Consider the following 20244-nt stretch of genomic DNA (forward strand, 5'->3'; position numbering starts at 1 on the left):
TAACTTTGAGATCCTCGGGTATTCTTCTGGGGTCATTGGTTTGAATCTTACCATGGCAGAAAGTAGAATTTGAATGTAATTAATACATCTGGAATTTAAATGATGGCCATGAAGCCATAGTCAATTGTTGTGAAAATGAATCTGGTTCAATGATCTTCTTTAGAGAAGGGAATCTGCTGTCATTACCTGGTTTGGCCTATGTGTGACTCCAGATGCACCATAATGTGGTTGACTCTTAACTGCTGTCTGAAATGGCCCAGCAAGCCACACAGTAGTATCTAACTGCCATGAAATCAGTAAGAATGAAATTTTGCTTCTCGGCCTTTTCGCTAAGATCAAGTGTGGTATCTGTTCTTATCAGTGCTTACTTGATTGAGAAGAGACCATGATCATTGCCTTTTGATTCTGGGGAAGCTTTGAGTAAAATGGCTACCACCAATTTTCGAGCTTCGGGCCAGGGAGTGCGCAACACCGTTCGGGTGGTCGTGAAGGACAAGGAAGGAGATGCACCGGTCGATCGCACCTTCTTCATCAAGAAAATTCTCTTCGATTGCTGCAGATTTCAAGCAACGGACCTCTTCTGCCTGCAGGATTTCCCCAGCAGTGGATACTTCGACGTGACGTTCCGGAACGTGGCGGGATGCATCAAGTTCCTGAAGGTGTTCAAGGAGAAAGGGGACCGGGCGCCACTATCGATCCTCACAGCGGAACCGCTCTTCACGCTTCCGTCACAACGGGACCGGGTGGTGACGATTCACCTCTACAACCCCTATGTTCCGGTGGTGGATGTACTCACCTTCCCCACCAAGTACGTCGAGGTGGCCAGCAGCAGCACTAATGTCAAGGACCCCTTTGGGATTTGGACCAGCAAACGGCAGGTCAAGGTGACCTTGAAGGTCAATCCCAGTGGAGCCATCATCCACCCTCCCTCCAGCTTCGCTATCGGGGGAAGTCGAGGCTTCTTGGTCTACGCTGGGCAGCCCAGAGTTTGCCGCACCTGTGGCAAATCTGGTCACATGGCAGCCAACTGCAGCACGGTTGTTTGCAAGAACTGCAAGGAGGAAGACCATCAGACCAAGGACTGTAAGCAGACTAAGTGTTGCAACTTGGGCGGTGCGGCAGGCCATCTCTACAAAACCTGCCCCAAACGCTGCCTCAGTTACGCTCAGGCGGCAAGGTCCAAGGAAAGACCGGGAGAAGGTTCGACGAAGGCGTCCGGTGTTCGAAAGGAGACCAGCAACCTTCTCCGCAGTGAGGAACTTCAACCTGAGAAGGAGAAGGAAGGGGAGGCAGCTGAAACCAGCGACCCAGCACCTACCCTGCGCCCGGAAACTCCTCCTCCACAGACAGAATCAATGGAGGAGGAGGCAGCAGATGGACAAACAGGTCAGTGGCAAGTGGTCCAGAGGAAAACCACAAAGAAAAAACATCCCAAAGCGGAACAGGCCACCACCCAAACAAGTGGCAAGAGGAGGCTATCTTCTGAATCAGACTGCAACAACTCCTCTTCACTGGACGGGGAAATGCTGGAACGACAGCCCCTTCAAAAGAGGCGGCAGAACTCCAAGGAGATGGAAGATAAAGCATCCCAGCCCCCGGGCACTGGAAGCTGTGATGGGCCCGGCGTGCCCCAACCCCAAAGTGCCACACGTAACGACGTGGCCAACGCATCTCAGCTCCGGGACACCGAGAGCAAAGACACATCTGGCGCACCTCAGCTCCGGGAAGCCGGGAACAGTGATGTTTTCGAGGAGGAACAGATGGAAGCAGCAGAGGATACCCCAATCTTTGCTGCCTACAAGACCCCCCCGATGTCACCCCAGCAGAAGAACCCCTGCATGAAAAACCAGGAGGGGTTTCTGAGCCCAACTATTGTGAAACAGCTTGCTCACACGATGGGTATGCAGGAACATCCCGAAGGACTGGGACTAGCAAGGACAAATGGTATGGGAAGCAACAAATAACTTTTTAAAAATGGGTGTAAAGATTGCTTCCATTAATGTGCGTAGCATTAAATCTACTACGCGATGTGTTTCAACCTTGGATTACCTCGCCAAGGTCAAAGCCGACCTACTGTTTCTGCAGGAGTGTGGAATACCACACCTCAGCACCTACAGGCAGTGGTCGCGATGGTGGTCCCACGGGCCATCGGTCTGGTCGGGGGGTAATGATTGCCGTTCCTCCGGCCTGGGTATTCTGCTGCGGGGAGGTAACTTCACCATCTCCGAAGTTAAGGAGGTGGTGGGCGGTCGCCTCCTCGTAGCAGACGTAATGTACAACAACGCTCCGCTCCGGTTGATCAACGTGTACGCCCCGGTACAACGCAGCGAGCGGCTGACCGTCTTCCAGCAGCTCCCACTGCTGCTGGCGACGTCCAGGCCGGTCATCCTAGGCGGTGACTTCAACTGCATCATCGATGCGGCTGGACGATCCGGCAGTGACGACAGCAAACTGGACGCTACATCCAGATTCCTAATAGAAACAGTTAAAGATGCCAAACTGCACGACGTCTTCAGCAAACCTGCAGACGGAGCGCAGCACAGATACAAATGGTCAAGATCGGACGGGTCTGCCCGTTCCAGGATTGACTTCCTGTTTGTGTCCGTGCTGTCACGGTCAGATCCACCAATGTCAAGCTGGTGTTCTTCTCCGACCACTGCCTCTTACTGGCCGACTGTCACTTACAGGACGACCAGCGGGTTGGCAGAGGGACGTGGAAGCTCAATGCTACACTGCTGACCCCAGAGAACGTTGAGGAACTCAAAAGGGATTACAAAGGTTGGAGGACCGTGAAACCCCTCTTTGAGTCTCCAGTTCACTGGTGGGAAGCGATTAAGGAGAACATCAAGAGGTTCTTCATCCACAAAGGTGTTCAGAGGGCGAGAGAGAGATAGAGGGAAATGTCCCGACTCCAGAAAAGTATGCAAAATCTGCTCCGGTTGCAGTCAATGGGGGTCGAGGTCAAGGAGGACCTCCAAGAGGTGAAGAGCCAGCAGACCTTGCTCTTTGCCAAGGAGGCCTCCAAGATCATCTTACGGTCCAGAGTCCGCTCCATCGAGCAGGATGAGACGTGCTCGCGTTACTTCTTCCAAAAGGTACACAGAGAGAGCTCTGTTATCAGCAGCCTGAAGGAAGAGGATGGCTCGGTAACGTCTTCGCAGTCCGACACACTTAGGATCAGCAAATTCTTTTATGCTGGGTTGTATGACGCGAAGCCCACAGACAGCAGAGCCTCCCAGTCCTTCCTGTCATCTATCACAGAGGTCTTAGATGACAGCAGGAGTGAGAGACTGGACAAGCCGCTAACTCTGGACGAGCTGACAAAGGCCGTCGAGTCCTTTGAGACGAGTAAAACTCCCGGAAGCGACGGCTTACCGGTCGAGTTGTACTCGGCCCTGTGGGACTGGGTCGGCCCGGACCTGCTGGAAGTATACGAGAGTATGCTCCTGGCCGGCAGCATGTCAGAATCCATGAGGAAAGGCATCATCACCCTCATTTACAAGCAGAAGGGGGAGAGGGCAGAAATCAGAAATTGGCGGCCCATCTCACTGTTTAATGTTGACAACAAGATTCTGTCCAAAGTCATAGCCAGTCGAGTCAAATCTGCTCTGGAGTTGGTGATTCACCCCGATCAGACCAGTACTGTACCCGGCAGGAAGATCTCTGATAGTCTCGCGCTACTCAGGGATATGATCGCCTACGTACGGGACAGGAGGGTGGACACCTGCCTCATCAGCCTGACCCAGGAGAAGGCTTTTGACAGGATATCGCACACCTACATGATGGACGTGCTTTCCAAAATGGGGTTTGGGGAGGGAATCTGAAATTGGATCCAACTGCTCTATACAAACATCAATAGCGCAGTCTCAAACAATGGGTGGGAATCGGAAGGTTTCTCGATGAAATCTGGAGTCAGACAGGGCTGTCCTCTCTCCCCGGTCTTGTTTGTTTGCTGTATTGAACCCTTTGCTGAGTCTATTAGGAAGGATGCGAGCATAAGAGGGATGACAATCTCAGGCAGCGGAGGCACTCAGGTTAAAACCTCCCTGTACATGGACTACGTCGCCGTCTTCTGCTCGGATCCGCTGTCCGTGCGCAGCCTGATCAGCATCTGCGACCAGTTCGAACTGGCATCGGGAGACAAAGTTAACCACAGCAAGAGCGAGGCCATGTTCTTTGGGAACTGGGCTGACCGATCCTTTGTCCCCTTCACCGTCAGGTCAGATTACCTGAAGGTGCTGGGGATATGGTTCGGAAGGGTCGGGGCATGCACCAAAACCTGGGAGGAGCGAGTAGCCAAGGTACGACAGGGATGTGGGCGTCGCTGGCCAGGCCAGCATTTATTGCCCATCCCTAATTGCCCTTGAGTAGGTGGTGGTGAGCTGCCTTCTTGAACCGCTGCAGTCCATGTGGGGTAGGTACACCCACAGTGCTGTTAGGAAGGGAGTTCCAGGATTTTGACCCAGCGACAGTGAAGGAACGGCGATATAGTTCCAAGTCAGGGTGGTGTGTGACTTGGAGGGGAACTTGCAGGTGGTAGTGTTCCCATGTATTTGCTGCTCTTGTCCTTCTAGTTGGTAGAGGTCGCGGGTTTGGAAGGTGCTGTCGAAGGAGCCTTGGTGCATTGCTGCAGTGCATCTTGTAGATGGTACACACTGCTGCCACTGTGCGTCAGTGGTGGAGGGAGTGAATGTTTGTAGATGGGGTGCCAATCAAGCGGGCCACTTTGTCCTGGATGGTGTCGAGCTTCTTGAGTGTTGTTGGAGTTGACACCTCATTTTGAGGTATGCCTGGTGCTGCTCCTGGCACGCCCTCCTGCACTCTTCATTGAACCAGTGTTGGTCTCCTGGCTTGATGGTAATGGTAGAGTGGGGGATATGCCGGGCCATGAGGTTACAGATTGTGGTTGAGTACAATTCTGCTGCTGCTGATGGCCCACAGCGCCTCATGGATGCCCAGTTTTGCATTGCTAGATCTGTTTGAAATCTATCCCATTTAGCACGGTGATAGTGCCACACAACACGATGGACAGTATCCTCAATGTGAAGGCGGGATTTCGTCTCCACAAGGACAGTGCAGTGGTCACTCCTACCAATACTGTCATGGACAGATGCATCCGCGGCAGGCAGATTGGTGAGGACGAGGTCGAGTATGTTCTTCCCTCGTGTTGGTTCCCCCACCACCTGCCGCAGACCCAGTCTAGCACCCATGTCATTTAGGACTTGGCCAGCTCGGTCAGTAGTGGTGCTACCGAGCCACTCATGGTGATGGACATTGAAGTCCCCCACCCAGAGTGCCCTTTTTTGCCCTTGCCACCCACAGTGCTTCCTCCAAGTGGTGTTCAACATGGAGGAGTACTGAGTCATCAGCTGAAGGAGGGCGGTAGGTGGTAATCAGTAGGAGGTTACCTTGCCCATATTTAACCTGATGCCATGAGACTTCATGAGGTCCGGAGTCGATGTTGAGGACTCCCAGGGCAACTCCCTCCCTACTGTGCGCCACTGTGCCACCACCTCTGCTGGGTCTGTCTTGCCAATGGGACAGGACATACCCGGGGATGGTGATGGCAGTGTCTGGGACATTGTCTGTTAGGTATGATTCCGTGAGTCTGACTATGTCATGCTGTTGCTTGATTAGTCTGTGGGACAGCTCTCCCAACTTTGGGACAAGCCCCCAGATGTTAGTAAGGAGGACTTTGCAGGGTCGACAGGGCTGGATTTCCCGTTGTCGTTTCCGGTGCCGAGGTCGATGCCGGGTGGTCCGTCCGGTTTCATTCCTTTTTATAGACTTCGTAGCAGTTAGATACAACTGAGTGGCTTGCTGGGCCATTTCAGAGGGCATGTAAGAGTTAACCACATTGCTGTGGGTCTGGAGTCACATGTAGGCCAGGCCAGGTAAGGACAGCAGATTTCCTTCCCAAAAGGACATGAGTGAACCAGACAGGGTTTTACAACAATCGACAATGGTTTCATGGCCATCATTAGACTAGTATTTAATTCCAGATTTTTATTAAGTTCAAATTCCACCTTCTGCTGTGGTGGGATTCGAACCCATGTCCCCAGAAGAATACCCTGGGTCTCTGGGTTATTAATCCAGTGATAATACCACTACGCCACCGCCTACGCTAATGTGGGGGCAGCGATCTCTCTCCATTGTGGGTAAGAACCTGGTCATCAGGTGCGAGGCGCTCACGTTGTTGCTCTACGTGGCGCAGGTCTGGCCCATACCCCACTCCTGTGCTGTGGCAGTCACCCGAGCCATTTTCCGCTTCATCTGGGGATCAAAAATGGACCGGGTCCGGAGGGACACGATGTTCAAATCTCTGGACAAGGGCGGGAAAATGTACCCAACGTGGCCCTCATCCTGATGACCACCTTCGTGTGCGGCTGCATCAAGCTGTGTGTAGATCTCCAGTACGCAAACTCCAAGTGTCACTACGTGCTGAGGTTCTATCTGTCCCCGGTGTTGCGAAGGATAGGCCTGGTCACATTGCCACGGAACGCTCCATGCAGTTGGGCCGTGCCGTACCACCTATCCTTCGTGGAGCAGTTTCTGGGGGAAAACGCCTTTGACCACCGGTCCATCAGGCAGTGGTCTGCACGGAATGTCCTCATGGCCCTACGGGAAAAGGAGACGGGGGATCCTGTCGGATGGTTCCCCGAGCAGACCGCCAAAGTCATTTGGCGGAATGCCTCATCACCATAACTTTCAAACAAGCACCAAGATGTAGCTTGGCTGGTGGTGAGAAGGGCCTTCCCCGTCAAATCCTTCATGCACGCCCGAAGTCTCGCCCCCTCCGAACAATGCCCCCGCGGTGGCTGTGGTGGGGAAGAGACGGACGCCCACCTCCTCCTGGAATGTGCCTTTGCAAAGCAGGTGTGGAAAGAGATGCAGTGGTTTTTGTCAAGGTTCATCCCAAGCAGCTCTGTAACACAGGAGTCTGTGCTCTACGGGCTGTTCCCAGGGACGCACACCGAGACTGCTGCTGGAGGACTATCAATTCGGTGAAAGACGCCCTTTGGTCTGCCCGAAACGTGCTGGTCTTCCAGCGCAAAGAGTTGTCCACCACCGAATGTTGCAGACTGGCACATTCCAAGGTCCAGGACTACGTGCTGAGGGACGCACTAAAGCTTGGGGCAGCCGCAGCAAAGGCTCAATGGGGAAAACCACAGTGTAAGGTCCCCCCCACCAAGCTGAACTGAGGGGCTGGATTCATGGGAAACCCCTCGAACTCTATCGGGAAAATTTTGTGTGCTGTAAATGTAAAAATGTATCTGGCATGACAATGAAATGGAAGGGTTGTGAGGCAACTCATAATTGTATAGAAGGAAACTGATCACCTTTGCACTGTTTGTATTTTTTGACTTGATTCTGTTTTAAACTGTTTGGCAATGTAATTTTTACAGATTTTTATGAATAAAGTATATTTTGGAAATAAAAAAAATGAAACCAGAGTGATCACCTGGCATCGACCTCAGCATTGACAATGAAAACCTGACCCTGCAAAGTCCTCCTTACTAATTATCTGGGGTTTGTACCAAATTTGGGAGAGCTGTCCCAAAGACGAATTAAGCAACAGCCTAACAGAGTCATACTCATGGAATCATCCCTGACAGACAATGTCCCAGACACCACCATCACCATCCCAATGTATGTCCTGTCCCACTGGCAGGCAGAGGTGGCAGCACACTGGTGATGTACAGTTGGGAGCGAGTTGCTCTGGGAGTTCTCAACATCGACTCTCGACCCCATGAAGTCTCATGGCATCAGGTCAAACATGGGCAAGGAAGCCTCCTGCTAATTACCAGCTACTGCCTTCCCCTCAGCTGATGAATCAGTGTTTCTCCATATCGAACACCACTTGCAGGGGGCAAAGGTGCAGAGTGGCTCAATCACACCTCTGCTGGCCATGTCTGAAAGGACATAGCTGCTAGATTGGGTCTGCGACAGGTGATGAGGCAACCAAGAGGGAAAAACCTATTTGACCTCATCCTCACCAATCTTCCTGCTGCAGATGCATTTGTCCATGACAGTATTGGTAGGAGTGACCAATGTGTGGATACCCTCCATCGTATTGTGTGGCACTACTGCCATGCTAAATGGGATAGATTTTGAGCAGATCTAGAAACTCAAAACTGGGCATCCATGAGGTACTGTGCACCATCAGCAGCAGCAGAATTGTACTCAACCACAATCTATAACCTCATAGCCCAGAATATACCCCATTCTACCATTACCATCAAGCCAGAGGATCAACCCTTGTTCTGGGTACTGCCTGTGCAGATTTTGAAGTTCTCCCTGTGACTGCGTGGGTTTTCGCCGAGTGCTCCGGTTTCCTCCCACAGCCAAAGACTTGCAGGTTGATGATAAGGTTGAAGCATTTCCAACAATCTTCAGCCAGAAGTGTTGAGTGGATGATCCATCTCGGCCTCCTCCTGAAGTCCCCAGCATCACAGATGCCAATCTTCTGCCAATTCGATTCATTCCGCATGATATCAAGCAACGACTGAAGGCACTGGATACTGTGAAGGCTATGGGCCCTGACAACATTCTGGCAATAGTACTGAAGACCTGTCCTCCAGAACATGCTGTGCCACTGGCCAATCTGTTCCAGTACACCTACAGCACTGGCATCTACCCGGCAATGTGGAAAATTGCCCAGGTATGTCCTGAACACAAAAAGCAGAACAAATCCAACCCAACCAATTACTACCCCATCAGTCTAATCTGGATCATCAGTAAAGTGAAGAAAGGTGTCATCGACAGTGCTATCAAGTGGCTCTTGCTTAGCAATAACCTGCTCAGTTTGGGTTCCGCCAAGGCCACTCAGCTCCTGACCTCATTACAGCCTTGGTCCAATCATGGACAAAAGAGCTGAACTCAAGAGGTGATGTGAGTGTGACTGCCCTTGACATCAAGGCAGCATTTGACAGAGTATGGCATCAAGGAACCCCAGCAAATTTGGAGTCAATGGGAATCGGCGGGGGGAAGCTCTCCGCTGGTTGGAGTAATACCTAGTGCAAAGGATGAGGGTTGTAGCTGTTGCAGGTCAATCAGGACTTCATTGAAGGAGTTCCTCAGGGTAGTGTCCTTGGCCCTACCATCTTCAGCTGCATCATCAATGACCATCCCTCCATCATCGGGTTAGAAGTGGGGATGTTTGCTGATGATTGCACAATGTTCAGCACCATTCACGACTCCTCAGATACTGAAGCAGTCCATGTAGAAATGCAGTAAGACCTGTACCATGTCCAGGCTTGGGCTGATAAGTGGCAAGTAACATTCGCACCACACAATTGCTAGGCTGTGACCATCTCCAACAAGAGAGAATTTAACCATCTCTGCTTGAAATTCAATGGCATTACGATCACTGAATCCCCCACTATCAACATCCTGGGGGTGTTTACCAGAAATGTAACTGGAGTAGCCATATAAATAGCATGGCGACAAAAGCAGGCCAGAGGCTAGGAATCCTGTGGTGAGTAACTCACCTCCTGACTCCCCTAAGCCTGTCCACCATTGACAAGACACAAGTCAGGATTGTGATGAAATATTCTCCACTTGTTTACATGGATGCAGCTCCCAGAACACTCAAGAAGTGCAACACCGTTCAGGACAAAGCAACGCACTTGATTGTCACCGCATCCACAAATATTCACTCCCTCCACCACCAATGCACAGTGACAGCAGTGTGTACCATCTATAAGCTGCACTGCAGCAACGCACCAAGTTCCATCGACAACAGCTTCCAAACCCGCGTCCTCTACCACCTAGAAGGACAAGTGTAGCAGATGCATGGGAACACCACCACCTGCAAGTTCCCCTCCAAGCCACGCACCATCCTGACTTGGAATTATATCACCATTCCTTCACTGTCTCTGGGTCAAAATCCTGGAACTCCCTTCCTAACAGCACTGTGAGTGTACCTACCCCACATGGACTGCAGCGGTTCAAGAAGCAGCTCGCCAGCACCTTCTCAAGGGCAATTAAGGATGGGCAATAAATGCTGGCCTAGCCAACGACACCCACATCTCTTGAATGAATGAAAAACAAATGGTGGAGGCATTGAACAGTTAATTTGTGTCTGTTTTCATTGTTGAAGACCTCGAAAACCTGCCGAAGATACTTGAAAAATCAAGAGGTGAAATTCCTTAAATTCTGGAAGTGTCCCAGTGGATTGGAAAATAGCAAATGTAACTCCTGTATTCAAGAAAGGAGGGAGACAGAAAACAGGAAACTATAGGCCAGTTAGCTTGACATCTGTCTTAGGGAAATTACTAGAATCCATTATTGAGAAGGTTAGAGCATTATACTGAGAAAATCATAATGGGATCAGACAGAGTCAACATGGTTTTGTGAAAGGGAAATCATGTTTAACTAATTTATTAGAGTTCTTCGAGGAAGTAACAAGCAAGATGGATAAAGGAGAACCCGTGGATGTGGTGTAATTGATTTCCAAAAGGTATTTGATAAGGTGTCACATCAAAGGTTACTGCACAAGAGCACATGGTGTAGGTGGTAACATATTAGCATTGATAAAGGACTGGTTAGCTAACAGGAAACAGAGTGTAGGCATAAATGGGTCATTTTCAGGTTGGCAAGCTGTAATTAGTGGAGTGTCACTGGGATCAGTGCTGGGGCCTGAACTATTGACAATCTATATCAATGACTTGTATGAAGGAGCAGAATATATGGTTGCGAATTTTGCTGGTGACTCAAAGATAGGTAGGAGAGTAAGTGTGAAGAGGACATAAGGTGTCTGCAAAGTCATATAGATAGGTCAAGTGCAAAGACTTGGCAGATGGGGTATAATGTGGGAAAGTGTGAACTTGTCCACTTTGGCCGGAAGAATAGAAAAGCAACCTATTATTTAAATGAAGAGAGATTGCAGAACTTGCCTTCTAGGAGTGGAGCGGACCTGAGGGGAGAACACCGAGAGCAGAGCCGATAAATTGAGCCCAAGGATCGCGGCCCAGTCACTTACTTTCAGGGAGTGGAGCGGAGAGGAGTCCAGGTGCGCCGGAGTTTGAAAACAAAGTGAGCATTGACTTCACAAGAAAGTTGCAAGGTGATTGTTTGGTGAGTAACTGCTGTTAGGGAATAATTCTAAATAGCTGGGTAAGCATCCAAAGCTAAAGGGAAAGGTCAACAGTTTTTTTTAATATAGTAGTTAATGCTTGATTCTTTTTTAGGGAATCAAGGTCCCTGGTGTAAATAATCTAATTTTGGGGTAGTTTAAGGGGATAAATTAAGGGGAAGTCATGGCAGGGCAGCTCCGCAATGTGGAGTGCTCTTCCTGTGCAATGTGGGAAGTCAGGCACACTTCCAGTGTCCAAGGCAAACACGTGTGCAGGAAGTGGCTACAGCTACTTGAAATCCACGTTTCAGATCTGGAGTGGCAGCTGAAGACACTGTGGAGCATCCACGAGGCTGAGATCATCATGGACAGCATGTACAGGGAGGTGGTCACACTGCAGGTAAAGACTGCTCAGACAGAAAGGGAATGGGTGACTGCCAGGCAGAGTAGAAGAACTAGGCAGGTAGTGCAGGAGTCCCCTGGGTCCATCTCCCTATCTAACAGATTTTCCACTTTGGATACTGTTGGGGGAGATAGCTTCTCAGGGGAATGCAGCAAGAGCCAAGTCTGTGGCTCAGCTGCACAGGAGGGGAGGAAAAGGAGTGGGAGAGCTATAGTGATAGGGGATGCTATCATAAGGGGTACAGATAGGTATCTCTGTGGCCGCAAACGTAACTCCAGGATGGTACGTTGCCTTCCTGGTGCTCGGGTCAAGGATGTCACAGAGCGGCTGCAGGACATTCTGAAGGGTGAGGGTAAACAGTCAGAGGCCATGGTACACGTGTGCAGTTCTGGTCACCGCACTACAGGAAAGATGTGATTAAGCTAGAGAGGGTGCAGAAAAGATTCACAAGGATGTTGCCTGGTTTGGAGGGCTTGAGTTATAAAGAGAGATTGGATAGGCTGGGTCTGTTTTCCCTGGAGCAAAGGAGGCTGAGAGGGGACATGATAGAGGTATCTAAAATTATGAGAGGCATAGATAGGGTAGATAGCCAGAGTCTGTTTCCCATGGTAGGGGTGAGTAAAACTAGAGGGCATAGATTTAAGGTGAGAGGGAGGAGGTTTAAAGCAGATAAAAGGGGTAAATTTTTCACACAAAGAATAGTGGGTATCTGGAATGAGCTGCCTGAGGAGGTGGTGGAGGCAGGAACAGCAGCGACATTTTAGAGGCATCTGGACAGGTAGTTGAATGAGCAAGACATAGAGGGATATGGAATTAATACAGGCAGGTGGGATTAGTATAGATAGGCATCATGGGCAGCATGGACGCGGTGGGCCGAAGGGTCTGTTTCTATGCTGTACGACTCTATGACTCTATGACATTGGTACCAATAACAGAGGGAGAAAGAGGAATGAGGTCCTGCAACAAGAATTTAGGGATCTAGGTAGCAGATTAAAAAGCAGGACCTCAATGGTTGTAATCTCTGGATTACACCCGGTGCCACGTGTCAGTAAGTATAGGAATAGGAGGATAGAGCAGATGAATGCATGGCTGAGGAGATGGTGCAGGAGGGAGGGCTTTAGTTCCCTGGATCACTGGGTCTGTTTCTGGCAAAGGTGGGACCTGTACAAGTTGCACCTGAACTGAAACGGGACCAACACCCTTGCTGGGAGGTTTGCTAGTGCTGTTGGTGGGGGTGGGGGGGGGGGTTAAAATACTTAGGCAGTGGGGTGGGATCCAGAATGGAGGTACAGTAGGGGGTGATGCACAATCAAATATTCCAGGGTATAGAATCTTCAGGCGAGACAGGGGAGAGGGCAAAAGAGGAGGTGGCATTGCACTGGTGATCAAGGAGTCAATTACTGCAGTAAGGAGGGATGATATCTTAGAAGGTTCCTCAAATGAGGCCATATAGGTAGAACTTAAAAAAAAGGGGGGGGTAATCTCTTGGCTGGGAGTGTACTACAGGCCTCCAAACAGTCAGGGAGAGGAGCAGATATGTAGGCAAATCTCAGAGAGATGTAAAAATAATAGGGTAATAATAGTAGGGGATTTTAAAATCCCCAATATCAGCTGGGATAGTCTGAGTGAAAAAGGCTTAAAGGGGGCAGAATTCTTAAAATGCATACAGGAGAGCTTTTTGAGCCAGGACGTAGAAAGACCGACAAGAGAAGGGGCAGTACTGGTCCTAATCCTAGGAAATGAAGCCGGACAAGTGGTAAAAGTGTCAATGGGGGAGCATGACCATAACTCTGTTAGATTTAAGGTAGTTATGGAAAAGGACAAAGCTGGACAGAAATAAAGGTACTGAATTGGGGGAAAGCCGATTTCAATTTGATAAAACAGGATCTGGCCAAAGTGGACTGGGAGCAGCTACTTGTAGGAAAGTCTACATCAGACCAGTGGGAGTCATTCAAAGAGGAAATATTGAAAGTTCAGTGCCAACATGTTCGTGTTAAGGTAAAGGGTAGGACCAACAAGTCCAGGGAACCCTGGATGTCAAGGGATATAGAGGATTGGATCAGGAAAAAAAAGGAGCGCTGATTTAAAATTTTAATTTATGATGCCTAGAAATAAGACATTTTATTCAGCTACTGATTCGAAATAGCTTCGAATAACACATTTGGAATAATGTATTTCTTTTATATATTCATGGGATGTGGGTGTCATTGGCTTGGCCAGCATTTATTGCCCATCCCTAATTGCCCTTCAGAAGGTGGTGGTGAGCTGCCTTCTTGAACCACTGCAGTCCATGTGAGGTCGGTACACCCACAGTGACCTAGAAGGACAAGAGCATGCTGGTGCATGGGAACACCACCACCTCCAAGTTCCCCTCCCAGTCCCAAACCTTCCTGATTTGGAAATATATCACCGTTCCTTCACTGTCACTGGGTCAAAATCCTGGAACTGCGTCCCTAACAGCATTGTGGGTGTACCTTCACTACACAGACTGAAACTGTTCAAGAAGAGGGGTCAGCACTTTGTGAAGGGAATTTATGGATAGACAATAAATTCTGGCTTTGCCAGCAATTACATCCTGCGCATGAATAAAAAAAAGTATTGATCCTGACAACTGCCTGGTCTGTGCAGCTCAGTGGACCAACAGACTGTACAGTTGCCTGCTGAGCATTTTCATAGTGTGGTAGCCCAGATAATAATTGAAGATAGAATTGTTGGTGTTTGGAGGAAGAGAATGGTGTCTATTTGAGGTGTGAATGTGTTTAGAGGATTTGTAGATGAGTTGTAATTTGTGTTTGTATTTGAAAGAAGGAACTGTGCATGGGATGTTGTGTGAAGTGAAAAGAGGGGTAAAAGGGAGAGGATTTGTGTGGAAAGTGGAGGTGGTATTGTTCAGTGAGTGTTAAGATGGCACAGAGCTTGGTCGAACAATTGCATCAGATTGTGGCAAATAATAGGAAGCAGCAAACTGAATCAGCCCTGGTGAGATTGGTTGCAAAGTTAAGAGAATGATTTAATACATGCTTGCTGCACCCCAGATGGGACTTGAACCCACAATCCCTGGCTTAGGAGGCCAGTGCCTTATCCATTAGGCCACTGGGGCTGTAAAATTTTATGTTGCAACTTGTCCCTTTGACACCCTTTCTAAGCAGTGGCAAATTTGGAGCTTTTTGTTGGTCAGCATTTTATTTTCACACCCAAATACAATGTATTAATACCAAAGATTTCAGCAATGATGTGACAGGATATAACTTACTGTTGTCTGTCAGCAATTGGTATCGTTGATTACTGGGGAAAATGTTGACTGGTAGACTTGAGGAACGCTGGAGGAGTTATTATTGTGACTGAGTGTATACTATGGGCGAGCAAATAGTGGGAAGGTGAGAGAGGAGCAAATGTTCAGGAAAATTGTTTCCAACTTTGGCAGTTCTCAAAGTAGAAAAGTGTGTGAAATGTGAAAAGCAAGTGTCTTTCCAGAGCTTTCTTTGCTTACCCTGACTCTATGTTTCAGTCATTTCTCAGACAGCACTCAAACTGAAGCTACTTTAATCTTTGTGTGTTTCTTAATGATGACAAAGAGCAGATATTCACTGAATGAAGATTAATCTCATCCCAGATGGGATTTAACCTCACAAATACCTGCCTGTAGAAACCAGTGCCTTATCCATTCGGCCACAGGAGCACGACATCACACTGGATGCTCTTGCTGTTTGCTCTGGATTCTTTCTAAATTCCACCTGTCCCTGTGGCCACTCACTTTATTTTCAGCCAATTCCACATCCTTTAACAATGATGTGGAGCAGGTGGGAGCAGATCTGGTTTCCTGATGCCATTTGCTCAATGATATATTTTATCTTGGTTGAGGGTTGTTTATGCGATTGGAAGCCTGTGACCAGTGGTGTACTGCAGGGATCAGTGCTGGGACCATTGCTGTTTGTAGTGTACATTAATGATTTAGACATGAATATAGGAGGTATGATCAGTAAGTTCACAGATGACGTGAAAATTGGTGGTGTCGTAAATAGTGAGGAGGAAAGCCTTAGATTATATGATGATATAGATTGGCTGGTAAGATGGGCAGAGCAGTGGCAAATGGAATTTAATCCTGACAAGTGTGAGGTGATGCATTTTGGGTGGTCTAATAAGGCAAGGGAATGCACAATGGATGGTAGGACCCTAGGAAGTACAGAGGGTCAGAGGGACCTTGTTGGACTTGTCCATAGATCACTGAAGGCAGCAGCACAGGTAGATAAGGTGGTTAGGAAGGCATACGGGATATTTGCCTTGATCAGCCGTGGCACAGAATATAAGAGCAGGGAGGTTATGATGGAGCTGTATAAAACACTAGTTAGGCCACAGCTGGAGTACTGTGTACAGTTCTGGGCAGCACACTATAGGAAGGATGTGATTGCACTGGAGAGGGTACAGAGGAGATTCACCAGGATGTTGCCTGGGCTGGAACATTTCAGCTGTGACAAGAGACTGGATAGGCTAGGGTTGTTTTCCTAAAAGCAGAGAATGCTGAGGGGGGACCTGATGGCGGTCTACAAAATTATGAGGGGCATTGATAGGATAGATAGGAAGAAACTTTTTCCCTTAGCGGCTGTGTCAATAATCAGGGGGCATAAATTAAATGTAAGAGGCAGGAGGTTTAGAGGGGATTTGAGGAAAAACCTTTCCACCCAGAGGGTGGTTGGAATCTGGAACACACTGCCTGAAAGGGTGGTTGAGGCAGGAACCCTCACAACATTTAAGAAGTATTTAGATGACCACTTGAAATACTATAGCATACAGGCTATGGGCCAACTGCTGGAAAATGGGAACAAACAGGTGCTTGATGGCCGGCACAGGCACGATGGGCCGAAGGGCCTGTTTCAGTGCTGTATAACTCTGTGAATCTCCCTCAACAAAACTGGGACTCATGTCCTTGAAGAAACTTTAACTGGTGTTGTTAGTGAAGGTTTACATGAATTTGGCGGGGGTGGGGGAGGCACCAGGATGAAGCATTAGAGAGGAGAAGCAAGATGCAAAGTGGACTGGGAGAGACAAATAGCACCAGAATAAAGAATAATTCAGAAATGGGAGGGTCAGACTGGGAGTAAATATGAAGCAGTCTGAGATGGATTTGGAGTGTATGTGAGTAAATGTACTGTGGGAAATGAGCTCCGTGAGCTGCAGGGACAAGTCACCACACGGGATTATGATATTGTGGCAATAACAGAGATCTGGCTCAAAGGAGGGAAAGATTGGGATAATGAATATTCCTGGCAACAAGATATTAAGGAATAATAGGGCAGGAAAAATGGAGGGCATGGCAGTATTGTTCAAAGAAACTATTATAACTCTGAGGAGGAATGATAGAGTTGAGAGACCAAAGACAGAATCTATTTTGGTAGAATTGAGGAACACTGGAGGAGTTATTATTGTGACTGAGTGTTTACGATGGGCTGAATGGTCTCCTTCTGCTGTAAGTTTCGATGATAAACAAGGTAACATTTGAACCTAGAATTTTCCAGCTTGGAGGAAGAGTGTGCTGTGTATTTCACCCTGAATCTGATAACATCAATCATACGTGTATTGCAATTGGATATCTACAATACAAAGTAACAACTGTGCCTCAGACATTGGGTAATCTGAAGACAGATTTACAGTGGCACAGTGGTTAGCACCGCAGCCTCACAGCTCCAACGACCTCAGTTCGATTCTGGGTATTGCCTGTGCGGAGTTTGCAAGTTCTCCCTGTGACTGGGTGGGTTTTCGCCGGGTGTCCGGTTTCCTCCCACAGACAATAACTTGCAGGTTGATAGGTAAATTGGCCATTATAAATTGCCCCAAGTACAGGTAGGGGAATTGAGGAAAGTTGGGGATGTGAGAGGGTAATGGGATTAATGTAGGATTAGTATTAATGGGTGGTTGATGGTTGGCACAGACTCGGTGGGCCAAAGGGCCTGTGTCAGTGCTGTATCTCTAAATAAAATAAATATTTGCCTGGAAAGTGCAAGTGGCATTGTTCCCTGGGTGTTGGGATGGTGCACAGCTCAGTAGAAACATTACATTGGATTGTGACACTGGAAAGCAAGGCGAGAGTGAGGAGGGAGCCGAACAGGAACTGCCGAGATTGGCTGATCAGTTAAAAAGAAAACTAACTGCTTGTTACAGAATGCAGCCTGTTTACAGAATGTGCTCCTTCACCTAAAACTGCTTTCATCACAAATGAGACTTGCACCATCAATGCCTGTTTTAGGAGGGCTGGACCTTATCCTTTCGGTCATGTGGCTGCACATAGAAGGGGTTTGGTCTTTGCAACTGTCCCCTTTGTCTCTCTATAATCACTGCCACATTTGATGCCTTTTTGTGCTCCAATCTTTCTATTCATACACAACCACATTCGATCAATTTGAAAGAACCCAGTAATGACATGACATGATCTGACTTTCTTTTGCCTGTCAGTAATTGATACAGTGATTTCTGGGCAAAACATCAATTATATGTGAAGAGCAAGTGGCTTTCCACAGGTTTAACTTGCTTCCCCTAAATTTCAGTCATTTACAAGACAGGAGCTGATGAAGTTATTTGATCTCTGTGTATTTCAGCAACATGGACAATGAACTGGTTTTCACAGAATGAAGATTATTCAAAGCCAAGTTTACCCCAGATAGGGATTGCATTGACAATCCTGAATTGTGAAGTCAGTGTCTTACCCATTGAACCACAGGAGTCACATGCCTGGATCAGCAGCCTTGATGTACTTAGGAAATGCTCTGCATTCTCTGTAAACTGAGCAAAGTTAAAACAACAGATAAAGGCAGATACAAAGGAGAGAATGACAAAAGGGAATATGAAAAGGTCAGGTAAGACTTTAAAAAAACAAATAGGAAGGCAAAGAGAAATGACAAAATTAAATTATCAATAAATATAAGAAAAAAAGGAAATTATTCCACAGACACCTCAATAACAAATGAAAAATCAGGATCGGGATTGGGTCACTAAGGGATACACATGATAAACTCAGGTCGTGAGAGCGAGAGGACCGAAATATGAAATAATTCCTTTACCTCGGTATTTACCAGGGAGACTGATATGGTCAGCATGACATTAGAAGAAGAGATCAAAAAAGATCGAAAAATGTTTAAGATAGAAAGTTGGGGGTGGGGGTGGAATTGGTAAACGAGTCAATCTTAGAGAGAGTAAAACCCCTGATCCTGATGGATTCCCATCTTGACGATTAGAAGAAGACAAGGAAGAGATTTTATATATATAACAATCTATTAGAAATGGGAAAGGAAACATAGAAAATAGGAGAAGGAGTAGGCCATTCGGCCCTTCGAGTCCGCTCCGCCATTCATTATGATCATGGCTGAACATCCAACTCAGTAACATGTTCCCGCTTTCGCCCCATATCCTTTGATCCCTTTCGGCCCAATAGCTATATCTAACTCCTTCTTGAAAATATACAATGTTTTGGCCTCAACTGCTTTCTGTGGCAGTGAATTCCACAGGCTCAGCACTCTCTGGGTTAAGAAATGTCTCCTCATCTCAGTCCTGAAAGGTTTACCCCGTATACTTAGACTATGACCCCTGGTTCTGGACTCCCCCACCATCGGGAGCATCCTTCCTGCATCTACCCTGTCAAGTCCTGTTAGAATTTTATAGGTTTCTATGAGATCCCCCCTCGCTCTTCTGAACTCCAGCGTATATAATCCTAACCTTCTCAATCTCTCCTCATACATCAGTCCCGCCATCCCAGGAATCAGTCTGCACTCCCTCTATAGCAAGAACATCCTTCCTCAGATAAGGAGACCAAAACTGCACACAATATTCCAGGTGTGACCTCACCAAGGCCCTGTATAATTGCAGCAAGACATCCCTGCTCCTGTACTCAAATCCTCTCGCTATGAAGGCCAACATATCATTTGCCTTTTTTACCGCCTGTTGCACCTGCATGCTTACCTTCAGTGACTGGTGTACAAGAACACCCAGGTCTCCCTTCATATTCATAGTCCCTTCTCTCAGTTTATAGCTGTTCAGATAATAATCTGTCTTCCTGTTTTTGCTACCAAAGTGGATAACCTCACATTTATCCACATTACACTGCATCTGCCATGCACTTGCCCACTCACTTAACTTGTCCAAATCACCCTGAAGCCTCTCTGCATCCTCCTCACAACTCACCCTCCCTCCCAGTTTTGCAAATTTGGAGATATTACATTTAGTTCCCTCATCTAAATCATTAATATATATTGTGAATAGCTGGGTTCCTAGCACTGATCCCTGCGGCACCCCACTAGTCACTGTCTGCCATTTGGAAAAGGACCCATTTATCCCTATCCTTTGTTTCCTGCCTACCAAACAATTTTCTATCCATTGCAATACACTACCCCCAATCCCATGCACTTTAATTTTACACACTAATCTCTTGTAGAAACATACAGCACTGAAACAGGCCCTTCAGCCCACCAAGTCTGTGCCAACCATCAACTTATACTAATCCTACATTCATCCCATATTCCCTACCACATCCCCACAATTCTTCCACCACCTACCTACATTCGGGGCAATTTACAATGGCTAATTTACCTATCAACCTGCAAGTCTTTGGGAGACAATCGGAGCACCTGGTGGAAACCCACACAGTCACAGGGAGAAGTTGCAAATTCCACAGAGGCAGTACGCAGAAGTGAACGCGGGTTGTTGGAGTTGTAAGGCTGCAGTGCTAACCACTGCGCCACTGTGCGGCCCTAATATGGGACTTTGTCGAAAGCCTTCT

The 20244-nt window shown here is 47.9% G+C and overlaps 1 non-coding gene and 1 pseudogene across 1 annotated transcript; one reads left to right on the forward strand and one right to left on the reverse strand.

Annotated features, from left to right (window-relative positions):
- Positions 1–309: 309 nt before the first annotated feature.
- Positions 310–418, forward strand: LOC137374763 (U2 spliceosomal RNA; annotated as a pseudogene).
- Positions 419–14507: 14089 nt separating this feature from the next.
- Positions 14508–14580, reverse strand: trnar-ccu (transfer RNA arginine (anticodon CCU)). Its single transcript has one exon. It is a non-coding gene; the product is annotated as a tRNA-Arg (tRNA).
- Positions 14581–20244: the final 5664 nt, after the last annotated feature.

This window comes from Heterodontus francisci, chromosome 10, assembly GCF_036365525.1.
Source record: "Heterodontus francisci isolate sHetFra1 chromosome 10, sHetFra1.hap1, whole genome shotgun sequence".
NCBI lineage: Eukaryota > Metazoa > Chordata > Chondrichthyes > Heterodontiformes > Heterodontidae > Heterodontus > Heterodontus francisci.